We start from the raw sequence: 17,799 nt of genomic DNA, 5'->3' as shown, positions 1-17,799 counted from the left end.
CATTAGCGTATCTACTGGCTGAAAGCTAATGCTGAATGGGAGCATTTTCTCTTGATGTATATGTAAATTTCAGAGCTGACAGGAAGTGTGTGTGAAATCTTCTGAGTATAAAGAGGCTGTGCAGGTCAAGCTAATAAAAATAGGAGGAATAGACTCAATACAATTTGTTCCGTTCCTGCTTTGTGAGCGCACAGAGGACAGTTCCAGTGAGAGACTACATAAGCTGCAAATACAGTATAGTGCTGATCCTACAGACTCAGGGAAGGCAAGACCCCATTTTCCTCTCACTTGACTCGACTTAATTAACCAGAATGAGTCAGAAGCAACACTCAGGATTTAAGATTTGTCCTTATGGGATTGGGGATCTCTCTCGCTCTCGCTCTCTCTCTCTCCCTCACTCCCTGTTTTCCCCTCTCCCTCTCTAACTCTCTGTTTATGGTTGACTTCAGTGCTAACTTCCTGCTCATTACTTTAATGATGGTTCTACTGTGAGCTTATGCTCACGAGTGCAGTTTGCTTTTTAACACTGCAGTTTGGGAATAGCAAGAAACACACGCACACACACGCAGAGAAACCCATGCATACAGTGACAGAGAATCAAATGAAATCAAACTACTATGTATGCATTATGTATGTGCGTTGTAACTAAAAAGAAAAACTTCCAAAATTCAAGAATCTTTCACACTATGTATCACCATCCGACTTGCATGTTATCTGCAGTCCTCTGCGATCATACATGCTCACATTTCCTGAGAATAAAAGAGTTAATAACAGACGGGAAAGTAAATGGGAAGAAGGGTAGAGTGCGTCAAACGTCTCTTTTTCTCTTCTGAAGTATCAGCAGAACTCCCTACATAACTGTAATACAGAGAAAGAGTCTGACAGACAGATATATCCAACCCCAGCTCTCTGCTTTTGCTTTAGATGCATTATTCATCTGTGTGCCAATTTGGAGGAACCCTCCCAATTCCCCAGCTGGCAGCAAAAAGACGAGAAGCGCGAGAGAGAGAAAGAGAGAGAAAGAGAGACAGGCAGACTAGAGAAAAAGAAGTCGCCGCGAGAATGTCAGAAAAAAAGAAAGACAGAGAAAGAGAGAGAAGAGGGAGAGGAAAACACCAGAACAAAGAATGGGTGAGACAGATGCAGTAAAGTGGGAGTGGGAATGGCTCAATCTCTCAGCTGCAATGTAGTGAAACATCCAAACAGGATTTCGAATGATCCAGGGAGACTTCTCCCTACATGTTTTAATATTCCCAAGTCTGTTTGACTCGTCTGCACAGAGCAGATTAATGACGATTTCCACACTAAAGACTCTTAACCCCTTAGAAAACACATAGGAAGCAAAGAGCAGGGGCATGAGGCTCACTTCTTTTTCCCTGAAACCAAACTGCACACTATCGCTAAATCCCAGTTTCACACACGCAGCAGTGTAAATGTCAGTGCAAGCGTGCTGTCAAACATATGCAAACACTTGCTTAACTGCATGATGACACCAGAAACTCACCATTTTCTTTCATAGCATGCTCCATCATCATCTCTTACTACCTTGAGTGTCTTGATAATGTCATCCCTGCATTCCCTCCCAGTAAACCCCATCCACGCTGACAGCTGTTGAAGCTATCCATCCTGGGACAGCCTGCCCCAGATTTAACCCTATCTCACCCTCGCCCTATTTCAGGTTTGTTACCTATTATGGCAAAACACTGCCACATGAACAGACCAGATTACAGCCCAGCAGAAGATAAAATGGTCACTCACAGTAGCACCTCCTCACCGTGATGAATGTGGGCGTGTATGAGGGGGAGGGGGAGTGGCAGGCTAACTGTGTGGGGCTGGATCAGCGGGATTGCTGTTTAATCTGCTGCTGTCTCCCCATAACGGAACACCGAGTGTTTAGACCCAACAGCTGGTTGAGTCCACCCCCAAGCCTGTGTTACTGCAGCACTAACACTTACTCTTCAAAGGTTTCCTCCTTATTATATAACCTCACTTTCATACTGTACTACACACAGTACAGTATACGTACCATATCTGATGGGTGATCTGCCATCGTGATCATTTCCACTGTAGTGTTATGAAACAGCATTAACGAATCGCGCTCCTGCGGAGGGCGTTGGCTTGTGCTTCTCCGCTGAAGGATCTGTCAAAATGTGGAGCTGCTCAGAGGATTCGCCTGTCAGATTTGGCCTTATTTGTCACTTTGCTGTGATTCTGCTCCCTCAGCTTTGTCATGTCACTGTTTCGACTGCTTCAGAGGGCTCCTGGGAGGTGCTCGCTGGGAGAATATATGCCAGGCATTGTAGCTGATTTACATCAGGTCAGTCCTCTCTGAGACAGATGGAATGCTTAAGCTCCGCACAAAACACTAGTTATGATTATTTAAACAACTACGATAATCTCCAGAGCTGCTGTTACCACAATCAAACTACAGAAATAGGTCTTGTCCTATATTTAGCAATGACAGTTTATGGAAAAATATGTCATGTTGCAGTACTATTGGAAAACTGTAAAAATACATATATATATATTTTATAACTGAATACAAAGGATCATTAGTAGTATGGATTTTGATCTGATCTCGGCTTAATTTTAATGCATGATTATGATCCCATACCATAACTGGATTTTTTTTTTTTTAAAAAGGTAAATAAACTGGTTCCTATATAGCGCTTTTCTCACTCAAAATACTGTATACAACAGGCCTCATTCACCCATTCTCACCCATTATTCACACAAGTGCTTTTTTCTATGTTTAAGGTATTTCTATCTACCGTTCACACAAATTCACACTCTGATGGATGCATCAGAGAGCAACCTGGGGTTAGTATGCTGCCCAAGGATATCCGGTATGCAGACTGGAGCAGCAAAGGATCAAACCACCTGAACCACCACCACCTGAACAATAGCCATGCCAGTGGATCACTCATGTGCTGGTCTCCCCAGAACCCGGACATCAACATTACTGAAGCAGTGTGGGATCATTTTGACAATACAAAGAAGAGTTTCGGATGTGATTCAAGAAACCTGTAGAACTATTCCTGAAATCTACTTAAAGAAATTGCAAGAAAGCTTGAAAGAGAGTTAGGCTATGTTGAAGAATAAAAGTGGTTACTTGACCTTAAAGCTTTTTAGAAGTGTACAAAGCCTGTTTTTGGCTTATATATTCCATTTCAATTTATGCTTGTGCATCTCTTTATATTTTTCTAGCAAAATATTACATTTTTAAGGTTTGAGCTACATGCGCAGGGTGTGATGATCAAAATGCTGCTCTTACAACTGGAGATGGACTCAAAAAGATTCCACATTTAAGTTCTTCTTCAAATCACACAGGCCTGAGTGATCGGAGTATCACGCTGAAGGAGGCATCCTCTCATTTCTACGTCACAATATTTGATACGTTTTCATTTTGCAGCTCAGATACGCAAACGTCACCACCTCCGCATGTAATGAAAGGCATGTTGAGACCGTGGATACTCCCCCTCTAAAATATTCACAGGTTAAAACAAAAAAATGACAAAGGTCCCACATAACCTAATACAGTCAGAAGCACACACGCATACATGTGTAGACCCACATGGCAGCACCGGTTCCCAGGTCTCCGGTGGCAAGTGATGTTTTCACACTTATGTGGGGAGATTGCTATTTCTGCGCGGAGCCAGATAACTCAATTATTCATCACGGATGCTGGTGCACTCACTTTACCTCAGTTAGGATGGAGGCGGGTGTGTCTTCCTTTGAGTGTGCGTTCCACCCGCGCTTGTCTATGCTCGAGTCGGAGCGTGCGCGCGTGTGTGCGAAGACCTCCAACAGAAGATGAACTGCTGACATGCCACACCACACAGCAGGAGAGGAAAGAGGCAAGAGGAGAAAAGGAAAAGGAGCTGTCATAAACATGGCAATCAAAGAGATATGAAGCGGGAGGTGAGGATCAAAGAGCAGAAAGAGAAGAGGCAAGGAATTAGTTCCCTTATCTTCTCTCTAAGCCAGCCGTGCACCTTCCAATCCTCTACAGCTCAATCAACAGTTACAAAGAAAAAAAGATTTTTTGAATTACCAGCAAAACTGAAACTCAGCTACCGTGGCGCTCAACCTTTTCAGCACAAGAGGGCTTTTTTTTTTTTTTTTCTTATCCACCTCGCGTACTCTTGCTCAGCAGCTGTACTCGTGAAATAAAGCATAACATTTCAGCCTTTTATTAACAGTGCACCTAATCTTTTCCAGTTTAAACTTAATGGGACAATTACTCTGTCGCTTAGCATCTGACGTGCTTAGCCGTGGTCTAGAGTGGCTCCAGCTAATCTCGAACCCAGAGGGGTTTAAAGCGCAGCTGCATGCCAAACTAGACCTGATTGCTCTGTCAAAACAAGCACAGGTTCAGCTGAACCAAAGCTAAACTGGAGCTAAAAAGGGAGTGTCTGTTCCGCCCAACACAGTGAAACCTCAGTATCATGCAGAAAACTGAAGGACGACTTCTCTGATGACTTATTACTGTGCCAAGGGGCGATTAATTGCGTTGTTGCACTGTTTGGTATTGGTATAATTGTGATATGCACTGTGTTCTGTTATGTTTGCACTGCTGCTCATGTTTCCATATTAACATGCAATTAATCATTACAAGCATGGGTGTAACATTACATGCGTCCGGTCTGAATTGTTCATTACCGACGTCTGAGACTTCTCTTTGGTATGCCATCTTATCTAAACAGTTACTGTCAGAATACTATAATTATGTACACAATCCTGCAACAGCAGAGTAGAAATTCCTGACTGCAAATCCCAGAAATGTTTGGCAGTGCACCAGTTATCGTCTATGCTGATAGAGTTAACCTGGAAACCTCGGCAGACCCTATACAATTATTGATCTCATACAACATGTTCACGTCACATTTTAAGTGACCTTTCTTAAAGGTCACAACCTGAAAGTTATGTGCACACACACTGCACAAGTCAACCGATCTTTAAATAGGAACGAATGATTTTGTCACGACTGATTGTTTTTACGTCACTGAGTTATTTGATGACTGATTCATGGCACTTTAGTTCTTTTTCCACCAATGAACCACATTAAGTGAGAAAACAGTTCCTATCTGAAAGTATCTGACCTTGTATTGACAGTATATTTGACAGAGTTGACTCCTTAAATTTTGAAGTCATATCATTTCATCACACAATTTCCAGTTAATTTCCTTTAGGCTGATCAACACTTAACACACTGACCAGTATCGATAATCTATTAACAGCACTGACTAACAGTAAAACTATAAATGGGATTTGGTCTGATGATGCACACTGTATATGATTAATTATGGGCCCTGCAACATGGGTACAAAACCCCGGATGACAAAAAAAGCGGATGACAGGGCAGCATCTTCAGCTATGTCATTAGAAAGGGTGTAATATGCAAATGAGGTGGTCTGGGTGGGCTCAAATCCAGAGCACTTTATGCTTTATCATGAGCAGAGAGCCACTTAACCACATGCCCTTACACACTGGAGGGTAAAGGTCATGGTTCAGTGTGACTCTGCAAACAGCTGCCAATTGTTCCCCCTAGAGTCCATTTATTGCCCCTAACGCCATATGGACTTCTTGGAAGACCTGACTAAACCCACTGCACACACTTAGCCTTTGGACACAGACAGTATGTCTACATATGCTCAGACATATTGTTCATGTAAACAAAGACATTTCTAGGCTCATAGATAAAACTTCTATAGGTCTAGCTAGATATGAGATGCATGAACATGCATGCATACAAAATGTAAATGAGGAACTGCATCCTGTATCTGCACATTCTGCACATTTGTTGCATCTCCAGGCATCAGTCTTAATGCACAAGAAAAACCTGCAAATATGGGAAAGACACATAACTCTGTATCAGTGGCAGCCTATCTCGCCTGTGCCGGTGCCCTTATTTCCCCGAGGACAACTCCGGCAAGCCAATTGGAGCAGTTACACATGCCAACACTCTCATGCAGCCATTTAGCACACCCACCCAGTGGCTCTTTTCATCACCTTTACAGTCAGTAACTCTCACGAAGACGCAGACTACATGCACATGGCGTAAATTCACAGAAACAAAAGAGAGACAAATGCAGACAAACTGTCTTATTTCGAATGAGCACACAGAGACACAAACACACTCGTCCCCCACTTTAATCTTCAGGGCAGGCAGAATCTATGAGTGATTTATTTTAAACCTTTCCCTGGGGGTTTTACAGGATTGAGCCAGTACTGAACCTGATCACAGCACTCACTTTCTATGTCAGCAATTTGTGAATCCACCCCCTTAGTCTGAATTTGTCTGGGTGCGCATGTGTGTTTGCAAGCAAGCTAATGAGTGATAGAGAGAGGTGGGAAGCAAAGACATGGCGAGTGAGGGAGAGAGAGAGAGAGGGGGAGACACAGGAAGAACGAACTGGCACTGTGATGAGTGTGTACTGTAACTTAGCATACTGTCTGTAGCACACACCCCCATGGTTTTGGGTGGTGAGTCACTCTCTGCACTTGCAAGCTTGCATCTAATCGTACATGCCTTGATATGAAACACAATTTCTTTTTGCGTGTTTTTGGGTGTGTTTATCGAACCTCAAAGATGTGAAACGTGAACCTCGAATGTTCTGCACAAGCTAAGCTCTGGGACAACAAAGTCAAAGCGTGACACACCCTCAACAGTCGCGCTACCATCTCCCATTCACAGCCCCGTAGCTACTCAGTACCATCCAGATAACTGTGTCTAATTTCACTGGATACTACATTTCCATTTGAAAGGTGGTTAGTGCCTATTGAGCAGTGTTATCGTTGCTGTGCAGACAGAGACAGGCTCCCTCGCTCCTCCCAGCCTCAGACGGAGAAGCCATCGATTTGATTCAGTCTTAAAAGCCAGGTCAGCCTCAACAATGGCAGCTTATGGAAAAACCATTACCCCAGGTGAATTCTGAAACGTTAACCTACATGCATGTTTCCCATCACTCTCCTGCTTTCCCTGACTGTCCTACACAACACCACAGATGGAGAAGAGACAGGAGAGGGAGCTCTGTGGGTTGCTCGTCAATGGAGTATTGCATGCTCCTCGCTAGGTGAGTCATCCTGCCTTTCTTTACACTCCTTGTCCAAGGCCACCTACCTTACACCTCCACTGTAGCACAGTTGCTGCCAAGTTACTACGCCTGCTCATCCATTACACTACTCACAGCCTCTGACACTGAAGAAAAGTCACAGATGACTAATTTTATCAGCACAAATCGTGCTGCTACATCTAAAATGATATGAGGGGTTTGAAGCAGAGACCCATACCAGTTAGCTAGATTATCATTATCTTCTGACTTTCGCCTGTGTGAATAAAGTTAAGAACAGCATTTTTGACTGTGCTTGGAGTTCCTTTCTATTGAGTCTAATATCTGTTCACTTTGGCTTACAAACAGAGCTGCCAACCAAGGAGAAGATGGGGTTTATTTGTCATTTAAGTTTGGTTAATTTTCCATACATTAATTATCCCATTTGAGTACAGTGAACTTCTTGCCATGTTTCCAACCAACCATCCATTCCAGTTCCAGTAACTAGTTGAGATGATTTGAACTTTGTGACATGTTGTCAAGCAGCCATCAGAAGATGGGCACACTATAGTCATAAAGGAATTGAAATGGTTATTAACAATGTTTAACACAATGTGTATTCAGAGACACACTAACATTCTACGTTCCTTGGCTGTAATGAACGGTTATTCAGTTCAATTCCATTTAATTTATATAGCGCCAAATCACAAAAACTGCTTCCTCAAGGTGCTGTTGCCTACAATAATACAGAGAAAACAGGGAAAACCCCAACAGTTAGATGCCCCCTATGAGCAAGCGCTTTAGTGACATGTGGGAAGGAAAAACTCCCTTTTAACAGGAAGAAACCTCTGGTAGAACCAGGCTCAGGGAGGGGCGGCCATCTGCTGCGACCAGTTAGGGTGAGGGGAGGATGACAGGCCAGAGATTAATAATAACTAATGATTAAATGCAGAGTGGTGTACCAACCATCATCAAAAAGAAAAGTTTTAAGCTTAAGTAGAGAGGGTGTCTGTCTCCGGAAGCTTGCGCCACAGAAGAGGGGCCTGAAACATCTGCCTCCCATTCTAGTTTTAAATAGCCTAGAAACCACAGGTAAGCCAGTAGTCTGAGAGCAAAGTGCTCTATTGGGGTGATGTGGTACTACGAGTTGTTTAAGATAAGATGGGGCCTGACTATTCAAGACCTTGTATGTGATCAGAAGGATTTTGAGTTAGAGTCTGGGAGCCAGTGAAGAGAAGCCAATAGTTTCTGTTGTCTTCCTACCAGCTCGAAACAGTCTGCCTGTTGTCCTCTGACCTCTGGCATCAACAAGGCATTTTCTCCCAGAGAACTGCCACTCACTGGATATTTTCCCTTATTCAGAGCATACTCTGTAAATCCTAGAGATGGTTGTGCGTGAAAATCCCAGTAGATCAGCAGTTTCTCAAATACTCAGACCAGCCAGACTGGCACCCACAGCCATCACATAAATTCACCTAAATATTTCTTCTCCGTTCTGAAACTTCAGCAAGACATCTTGACCATGTCTACATACCTAAGTGCACTGAGTTGCTGCCATGTGTTTTCCTGATTAGATATCAGGGTTAACAAGTGGATGAACAGGTGTACCTAATGAAGTGGCCAGCAAGAGTATTTTAATCATTTTAATTATTAATTAAACTAAACATAGTACAAAAAACAAGCGAAATGAGAGCCAAACAGATGAACTTCTGCAGCATAAATATACAGTATAATGTATTAAACCTGCTAATGGCAATGTTTTATAATGTTCAAACATAGCACGATGAGAGCTAAAAAACAGTTGTTTTTTTATATATGTTGTAATAACTCTTTGTTTCACTGGCACAAATAATAGCAGATAAATAAATAATGAAAAGTGAAATAAACAGAATATGCTTATATAAGCATCTAATAGTAGGAGACAGTGATGGCTGACATATGTATAGCTCCACTTGCACTGAATTTTGGAGCATGATGAAAAGCATTAGCTGAGAAAAGTTCAATATAAATACGCATTTTTAACATAAGCGCAGGATAAACAAACATCATCATAACGAGCCAGACGTTTTTGCTGTGGAATCATCGACTTACTAATGGTTGCCAGCAGAAAAACAAAACAAAACAACAACAAAAAACACATAACTGGAGACGTCACAATGCTTCTGTATCAATAAGTATATAGAAAAAACAGTATAGGCATTGATAACATTCATGAACAGAAATGACTTTGGAAAAATACCAAACATCCTATTCAAGTCCTATTTCCTGAATTATCCAATGCTTAATTTATTTGAATAAAAAAACAACAACAAAGGAAGAGACATTACAGGCCATTAATATTTTACAACCATTAATGCTCGCTATGGAAGAACCAAAGGGTATGAGTAGTGATAAGGACATTAGGTCTAAGCCTGTTATATGAAATGTTCTATGCACTTGACTTCATTTCGCTGAATGTCTGACCAGCTGCATGGCCGTGCATGCTTCATGTCAGGGAGATGTATGTGTGTACCGATGTAAATAGGGTTAATATAGTGCAGGGGCACTGCTAATTGGGTTAGCAAAGATTCCATTACAGCTACCACACTGACAGAGCCAGCTTGCTATTGATCAAATGGGTGAATGAAGGGGACAAACAGCAGGTGCTTTAATTAAACAAGTCCAAGCACATGAAAAAAAAACCCCACCAGACTGTATCCGCACACAAATGTGTGTCTTTACACTGGAACGAACTGCACCAGCTTAGTTGCAAAAGGGAGGGCAGACGTATGTGGATCACATCATATATATATATATCTATATCTATATATATATATATATATCTATATCTATATCTATATATATATATATATCTATATATATATATATATATATATATATATATATATATATATATATATATATATATATATATCTCTCTCTCTCTCTCTCTCTCTCTCTCTCTCTCTCTCTCTCTGGGAGAGAGAGAGATATATAGAGATATATATATATATATATATATATATATATATATATATATATATATAGAGAGAGATATATATTATATATATATATATATATATATATATATATATCTCTCTATATATATATATATATATATATATATATATATATATATCTCTCTATATATATATCTCTCTCTCTCTCTCTCTATATATATATATATATATATATATATATATATATATATATATATATATATATATATATATATATATATATATATATATATATATATATATATATATATATATATATATATATATATATCTCTATATATATATATCTCTCTCTCTATATATATATATATATCTCTCTCTCTCTCTCTATATATATATATATATCTCTCTATATATATATATATATATCTCTCTCTCTATATATATATATATATATCTCTCTCTCTATATATATATATATATCTCTCTCTCTATATATATATATATCTATATATATATATCTCTCTCTCTCTATATATATATATATCTATATATATATATATATATATATATATATATATATATATATATATATATATATATATATATATATATATATAAATGGTGATGGTAGTTGCAAAAATGGTAGCAAATAACTAAATAAATATGGATTTGTACATGTGTTTGCATGAAAAAGTGTGCATGAGCGAGAAAAAGACAAACCGCATGGGACCTAAGCGCTCTTTCATGTGGAGGTGAATACATAAATAATAAAATTAAATCATCAAAAACAGCCCAAAATAGTCCCAGCCCTTCTTTCAATAATATACGCACTGTATTACATGTTCTACATTCACTGGAGTTACATTAGTCTGTATCAGTACTGAAATTAAATTATCTATAAATTGAATTGTCAAAATTATTATTATTTTTTTTGTTAGCACTTGCTCAAAAATTAAAATGACCTAAGGATAGCGATAAGAGGCTTTCTGATTAGAAATGTCATTTTGCAATAAAATGTAAAAGAACTATTGTCAGTAATGCCTTGTTTATCTTCGGGCTTTGATGTGCTGCTTGCTTCCATAGCTACTCATTATCTGATGGTAGCTAGGTGCAATCTGCAAGGTGTCGGGGGAGCAGAGTACTAAATAAAGATATTTTCAAGGTTTTCAGACACCAAGAAATCTCAACCCCAGTTGTGTCACTTTACTTCCTCGCTTAGCACAATGTGCTGCCTCCTTAAATAGCTCAGAGTTTCTCTGAAGCCAGGCACTTGACTTAACACCAAGATAGACAGATAGGGGAGCGTGCAGCAAAAAAGGAAAAAAGAAAAAGAGACGTCAGTGCACAAAAAACCACACCATCCCCGCTGTGACAGGCGCACAAACCCAACGCAAGATCTCAAGTTTCGTTTTGTGTGATCCTGCTATGTACTATGTGATAGGTAGATACATAAATTCTAGCTTTTAGGTTTTGAATCGGATGTATGGACACACTTGTGACAGGGTGCTCATCTGGCCATGTGTCAAAAGTTTTTTTTGGCCGTTACTGCATGTTTGAAAACCTGAACTGACCTCAGGGAGAAAGTGCAAGTAAACGACTCTGACGTGAGCTCTTGTGTAAGGAGACACCTCTGAATCCTGAAAGTTGTGGAGTGCCGAAAACCATTATTTAAACGGATTAGCCCCCCTCTTGTTTATGTTTTGATTTTGCTGTGAACTATTCTTTAAAGCCGAAGACAGCCTCTGGAGTGGAGTTCAGATGATGTGATCTCTCTTTCCACAAGCCACTCTTATTAAGCAGCCCCACTAAAAGCCTGAGGATTCTCTTACTAAACCAATCAATAAAGGATCTGTCTTGCCATGGTCCCCGGAGCCCTCGACTCCACCCTTCATTCTTCCTCCGGCTTTCACTGTCCCCCACAGGCTCACTCATTCATGGTAAGCACAGGGTGAAGCTGACGCTACTGTGCATGCGTGTGCATGTGTGACAGACCTGGTACCCGATGTGCCGCTATCTAAAACCTCAGGAGGTGAAACGGGTGAAAATAGTCCTCTGAGGCGGAGCTGAGGAGCAAACCGCCTGTTAATGAATAAATAAACAGGGAAGTCAGCATGAATGCCCCACTGTCACCGTGTTCTCTGAGTGCAGAGGCTGATCTTCCATCGCTAACACCTGTGTGACTGTCAGAGGAATCAATAAACAGCTACTGTTGCAAAGGTGAATTCGCCCACCAGTGCACACTGTGCTCCCACTGTCTGCGTCTCTAACAGAACGAGACTTACGGCGGTGGAACACCTCACATTCAAATTAATGCATGAGTGTGAGTTGCCAGTAAGAACAAACTATATAACATATATGCATACGACATAAGTGGAAGTACAGAGACAGATGGCTGGTATAATAGCACCAAATCTAATGCATTAAATGGGAAGATATAGCTACACTCAAAAGACAATAAAAAACTTTTAGCTCGTTTCCTCTTCTACATTTTTTTGCTGACGTCCACTCACAAACAGACATTCATTGCAATCAATAAACACTTAAAAATGTCTCCAATAACTAACTCCCTGTATGTTTGCTAGATGGTGGTAGCAAATGTGGTTTATTTGCAGCCAAAGCCAATCTAGAGGTCTCTCGCACAGATGCCAGTATTAAGCTTAAGTAAAACATCTGATGAAACACATCTGTAACTATATAGACGATGGCTTTAGCTCAGCCTAAATCTGATCATGGAAAATGCTTTTCTTGAACCAAGAGTAGGGAGTATTTTTTGTTATTTACAGCAGTACAAAACAAGAGGCATGCTAAAGGAGAGCATCCCATCCTCACTAATGAGATCAAGAAGATATGCTCTGTTTGTGCAGATTAAACTTACAGTATAAACACTTCTCCACCCACAAGAAGTCAGAAACTCCAACTTTAAGAATGAAAAACTCTCCTCCCTCTTTTATCAGCATGGAAACAGGGTACTTGTTGTACTGTAGCTGTAAGGCTTTTTCAGTGTGGCCCTGAACATTCAGAGGAGCAACACTGCAGACAGCAGAACGCTGTTGGAAGTGCTGGAAAAGGTCGAGCTAAGTCAAATTTCCTTAGGCAAATGAAACTAAAAAGATTCACTTTTTATTTAAAAATAGGAACTTTGCACACTTTGCACTTTGTGACTACACAAATGGTAAATCGGTTCACGCACAAAAAGGGGACATTTGTGCAAGACATCACATGCAGCTATTTATTTTATTTTTATTTTTTTACTGACATTGGATGGTTACTCATAATTTTGGCCACAACAACTGACGAGATTTTTCTGCAACCCCTGGACATGCTTAGACACACCACATTTTCTAAATTATGAGAAAGAAAAGAAAAAAAGTCTGAAAATACAGACAGAGCTTATCAGAAATCACCTCTACTTAGGTAATTTTCGAAGTCTCAAAGACTCATTTAGCGATCTGGCTAATCTTCTAGAAAAAAATCCACCTTCTCAAGTTGCACCTGTAATGCATCACAGAGTTATGAATTCTGTTGATTCACATTGTGCAAACTGAGCAACTGGTTTATGATGCAATCATTTTTTCCCCCTTTTTCTCAAGAAAAAAAGGCTCAGTCACCCATGACTCAAGTACAAAGTAGGGCAAAAGTGGCTCCTACACACGTCTGGCACTCTGAAGAGAAAGGACTTTGGTGATGATTAGGATTGTGATAAACTACGTAATCTGATATAGCACTTCTTTCCATGTGATACAGTGGTCTGGTCTACACCAGTGCCAAATATTTTAATAATAATTTTTTTAAACCATTAAGAGGCCCTGAGTGGATTCCCAAATTTAATTTTCTGGAATTACTACTTCATGAGTTCTTGTGGTGGAGCTTACCGAATGAAAGATGACGAAGAAACTCACAGGGGACATTTCACAGACAGCAGGACAAAGTGACTCAGAGAGCTAATTAATTAAACAATATTACAATTCAATATTTATGGGACTTTAAAAAAAAAAACATTCACACCACAATACAATAAATCAAACAAAATTACCAGTTCTTACCTTTATGGTTATTTTATTCTCCCTCATTTCCACAGATAGATTCGATCTACTGTAAATAACTGTCCTGCTACGTGACACGTATCAAAGAATTGTACGGTTGCATTATGATTATTGTGGGTGATTTATCATGTTTGTATTGAAACATGAGCTAGGTTATGAGTTAACTTGTGGTTCCCACAACGGTGATGAAAAGCGACTACGGGAAAAAACCAACACACACGTGCTTTTTGTTTGCCTTCATGCAACCCTACCAAAGAAATAATGGATCACATGCAGTGGCAATGCTGAGTATGAGCTAAAGGTGGAAGGAATATTTCCTCAAAGCATAATTAGACAACTATGTCTGCTGTTGAGACTTAAAGGGTTTCAGACTTTCTAAAACTGGCTAATAGGAAGTTTAATGCAAGAAGATTCCTGTGTCTGCTACAGTTTTCTCTGCCTAAATAAACTGACATGTAAAAACTGCAGCATTTTACTATAGTAGTGTCATTTTCTTCAGCTTTTCATCAAATTACTGGATGAGTTTGCTTACTTCAAGAAGTAATACTGAATAAAATAAAGCCCAAAAGCTGGCTCAGGGTTCAAAAGAGGAGAGTAAGTTCTCTCAGGTTCAGCAGAAGAGGCTGCAGTACATTACTTACATGTAATAGTAAAGCTAAAATGTTCTAAGTACATTATTTTATGTCGTTTGGATTATAAGTGCATTACAAATAGACATAATGGGGAGTTAAAAGCATAACTATGTAAATCACTGCCTTTTCTTTACTTTATTTATTGTTCGCGCTTGTTTTCAGGGACATTATGCTGTAGTGCCGCTGAGACATGAATCAATACTTACTGTATGAATTACCGTGCTCAGACTCTAATGGCAAGCTTTTGCCACGCTAAGCCTGAAATATATTTAGTGCACAGCGAGACAATGGACACTAAACTTTCCATGCACTCGACAATTAGTCGGGAGGATCCTGCATAATTGTTAGTTAATTGCGTCAAGTGATGACTCAGGGGATGAGCCGTGGTAACCATTTCCGAGGTTTTTTTAATGGAAAATATGGTGAAAATGATGAAAGCCTAACAAAACTGTTTTTGTTTTGTTTTTTAATTAGGCTAAGGGAATTGTAAGAGAAGTGCCGTGCAGTCACTGTATTGATCTGTGGTATGGTAATTTTATCTGATATAAATTTGTTAGAATGCACATTATATGTATTTATTGAATATGTTATCCTTGAATGACACAGAAATAAAGAACATGTATTCCTTGGCCACTGCAATGCCATTTATTGCCTTATACAACAGAATTAATAATTTAGAGCATTTTATGCTGAGAGTAACTTTTGGTGGCCTTTGGTAACAGATCCGTGGCACTAATGCTGGGTGGCAGGCCAGTTTGAAGCCCTGCACTACAAGTCAAGGCTAGGGCACATCTGTCTGGCTGACTGGCCAATCTACAGCCCCTCGATCCCTGAGCTATTAGGCACACAGCTGACATGCTTGCATGTGTATGCACATGCACACTTTGAGGATTCATGGACCATTAACGCTGTGATCTGTAAAGTTACCATCACGTTTAACAAGCAAACCAAAAGCCACTGACAATGACTTACATTTTCAAAGCTCTCAACAACTACGTGCTGCCGAGGGTCTCTGTCAGAGAGATTATAACGGAAAGACAAAAAAAGAAAAAATAATAATAATAAAGAATCCTGATGGGAAAACTCTGTAACGGCAACTCGTAACCCAAAAAGTAATCTGCTTTGTAAAGTCAGTTGTGTTGTTCCATTGCTACAAGCACAGTTTGCAACTGCAAAATGTTGGTTTCACGAATCACTTCAGAGAGTGCAATGTATTTTGAATCTGGATGAGTCAGTAGTGCTGCAGTTTGAAGAACAGAGTTGACACAGAGCTAACATTAGTTAGCTAATCAAGTTAGCAGTTGTTGGATTTGGGATCAGTGTAATCAGCGTTCTTAGCGTCAGTCTCACATTTGTCAGATTATGAGTCAACCCATTTCATGGATGTGCAACATGCACACAACGGTCACCGGCACACTCACAGCCATACACCAACATGTCGCCAGTGTGTGGCTGTTAGCAAATTCTTCACTGTGAGTGAGGAGGACACAAATTTCACTAAAGTAAATTGCAGAGGAACACCACCACCATGTTCCTAACAACTAACCTAATGAGACACTTAAATCACCTTCACCTTTGTTTCTTATGAAAAAATGATTCTGTATGCTGTCAGTTGTAGTTCTTTTAAAGAAAATCAGAACTGACAAAAGTTAGCATTGGCAAATCACACTTACAGAAAAAACACAAACAAACCACAAAAGAGAGAAGTTGAAATTGGACATGAAAATTGCACTTGGTTCAAATATATTTAAAAAAAGGAAGATTTGTGTGGCTTTTCTTCTAAACATTATCATTCTTACTTAAAGTCATGCCAACATATCCCTCCTTTTATAATGTATACATAACTGAATGGTAGTTTGCATGATTTTTAAAAATGCATTTTTAAAAGAGAGCATGATACTGTGAGTGGGATCAGAAGGATATCTGCTAAAAGCTAGCATGTAGGCACACATCAGTGTGTGGGGAAGACTATAAATGAAAGACTATAACTGTTGTATAATTGTTTGCATGAATATTATGAGTCAGTACGATTGTGCGAGAAGAAGAAAAATGACAGTGAATAGGCACTTTACATCTGTGTCAGTGTGCAGAGCATTTATTTGAAACAGGGGGTAGTTTCTCTGAACAGAGAAGCTGTTGAGATTCTCAGTTTCTGATTGGCTCGCAGCCTTTTTGGAAAGAAATCGTGTCTTCCGGCTATCTTTACGTTTCAGAGAGGATTTAAATCCAACCACAGAAGAACTTAAAAATTCACAAAGTTCAAGTTGTTCACCAAGAATAGCAACATTTATACAAAGATGATTTTTTTCTTCCAGTACAGCCTTACAGTATCTCTTTTCTAAGCATGCTAATTTACCCAGCTGGCTAGCAGTTACGTGAGCGTTTAGTGAGTTTAAGGTCATGCTTGTGCAACAAATCAGACTGATCTCACAGTGTGACCAACAGCCTGACTTTATGAGCAAATATATACGAGTGACTAATACTACCTTTATGACACACTGACTGCATATATATGACATAAAGCAGTGCAGTTCAATTCTTCTATAACATTTTAAGTTTGTAGTATTGAGAGACTGTTGACAGCAGCTGATAAAGATGCGGTGGATGATAGTGAGAAGTGTTTGTACTTTTTTAAACACCTCTGAATATAATACAGTCCTTTACATAATCATCTTTATGACATAAATTCTACTCAAACACAGTTTAACACTCATAAAAATGAGACTTTATAACAGAACAGATGCATTTGACTGCAAATAAATAAATAAATATGTGTGTTGTGGTGAACAGCAGCATATGTAATTATGACAAAATGCTAAAAAACATGATTGTGGGTATTATATGTGAAGTATAGCTGTGCTGTGTGTGAGAACAGGTCTGATTTACGACCTAAGCAGCCACTCATAAATATTAGTCCTGAGGCACACGTCTGCATGTGTGTTTATAAAGGAGGGTGTAAATGTTTCATATGTCGAAGCGCAAGGAAAACGGAAAGAGAAGAGACGCCGTGGTGCAGGTGTGCAAGAGAACCAGTGAGACTCTTTTTTTTCCCCTTTTTCATTTTTTTTCCCATTTCTCTGAGATGAAGGTGGGAAGGGATGATGGGATGTAGGTTGGATGAAAGAAAAGG

At 39.5% G+C, this 17,799-nt stretch overlaps 1 protein-coding gene across 4 annotated transcripts in view; it reads right to left on the bottom strand.

Annotated features, from left to right (window-relative positions):
- Positions 1-17,799, bottom strand: part of LOC116324764 — a 42,955-nt gene that overhangs the window by 23,156 nt on the left and 2,000 nt on the right. Inside the window, exon 2 of one of the 4 annotated variants that reach the window (XM_039604946.1) lies at positions 3,703-3,818. The exons of 2 other annotated variants lie outside the window; for them this stretch is intronic. The gene's annotated coding sequence lies outside the window, so the exon portion shown is untranslated. Of the gene's footprint in view, positions 1-1,504; positions 1,596-3,702; positions 3,819-17,799 lie in introns of those variants that run through there. One more of the 4 variants, XM_039604947.1, reaches the window with a different exon arrangement.

Source organism: Oreochromis aureus, linkage group 20, assembly GCF_013358895.1.
Source record: "Oreochromis aureus strain Israel breed Guangdong linkage group 20, ZZ_aureus, whole genome shotgun sequence".
NCBI classification, from domain to species: domain Eukaryota; kingdom Metazoa; phylum Chordata; class Actinopteri; order Cichliformes; family Cichlidae; genus Oreochromis; species Oreochromis aureus.
This window is presented reverse-complemented; position numbering and strand designations above follow the sequence as displayed.